This window comes from Mus pahari, chromosome 1 (assembly GCF_900095145.1).
Source record: "Mus pahari chromosome 1, PAHARI_EIJ_v1.1, whole genome shotgun sequence".
NCBI classification, from domain to species: domain Eukaryota; kingdom Metazoa; phylum Chordata; class Mammalia; order Rodentia; family Muridae; genus Mus; species Mus pahari.
Window position 1 is genome coordinate 70,333,437 of NC_034590.1, and position 1,213 is coordinate 70,334,649.

A 1,213-nucleotide genomic window follows, 5' to 3' on the forward strand; every position below is an offset into this window, starting at 1 on the left:
CCCTCTCAGTCAGCGGCTCCTCCCCTCTCCTCAGGGTGGCATTCACTCTGGGCTCTCCCAGATGTCCTTGCCTCTGCCTCTGCTCTCCCTTTTATCTACAATAAACATTCTCCTCTACCATACCTAAGAGCAGTCAGGTCTTTCTTTTTTTTTTAATTCTCCTTTAAAAATTCCCTTTTAACAAAAGATAAGAAAAAGAAAAGAATTTTAATAATTTAATCCCATATTTCTTTTTTTTTTTTCAAGTCTTGATTTTTATTACTTAAAATGTTACACATCTATTTTGCTTTCTGACTCTGTGCTTGTGCCTTCAACACTTTCACAACGATTTTCTGCTCCTCAATAAGGAAAGCCCGCTTGATGCTGTCACGGACACACTTGGCACACGTGGCACCACCATAGGCCCTGCTGACGTGCTTCTTTGTCTTAGACCAGCCCATGAGGACTTTGGGTCTCACGGCACGAACCCCTCGCAGTCTGCCTGGGCACACGCCACATGCGGATTTAGGTGCTTTCCCAACCTTCTTGGTGTAGAGGTAAACAATCCTGTTGCCAGGGGTTCGAGACAGCCTAGTTTTGTTAGAGGTTGTGTTGTAGGAAAGCCTACGACGGGTATGTCAAACGCTGGACCATCCCCAGTGCCTCTAAGCACCATCCCCGGAAGAGTAATCCCATATTTCTAAACCGTTATTAATATAAAATTTATTTAGTCATCTTGCATTGTTATTAACATTTTTTTAGTATTAAGTCTGAAATCCAATGTGTATTTTGCATTTATAGGACTTTTTGTGTGTATGGGCAGTTAATTTAATCTAATCTATTAGCTGTATTTGCTGTAGAGAGGTGTCTTGTGAGGATTCCAAGAGCTTCCCCAGAAGATACTGAGGTAAACATAACAGCTGGTCATAGTGGTACAAGCCTTTATCACAGTACTTGAGAGGCACAGGTGGGTGGATCTCTGGGAGTCTGAGTGATGGGTCAGAACTATATTCAACAGAAATGTAAGTGCTGGAACACTGGCTTTGATCTCTCATTTCCATCATTTCCAGGCTCTTTCATTTTTAAACACATACTTATTAGTTACACGACACAAACACAGGCATTTACTGCTTGTATACTTAAACACTTGCAAATGTAGATTTTTTATTTTTTGGTTTTTCTTTTCTTTTCTTTTTTAAGTTTTATTTATTTATTATATGTAAGTACACTGTAG

At 40.0% G+C, this 1,213-nt stretch overlaps 1 pseudogene; it reads right to left on the minus strand.

Annotated features, from left to right (window-relative positions):
• Positions 1 to 278: 278 nt before the first annotated feature.
• Positions 279 to 633, minus strand: LOC110334808 (annotated as a pseudogene).
• Positions 634 to 1,213: the final 580 nt, after the last annotated feature.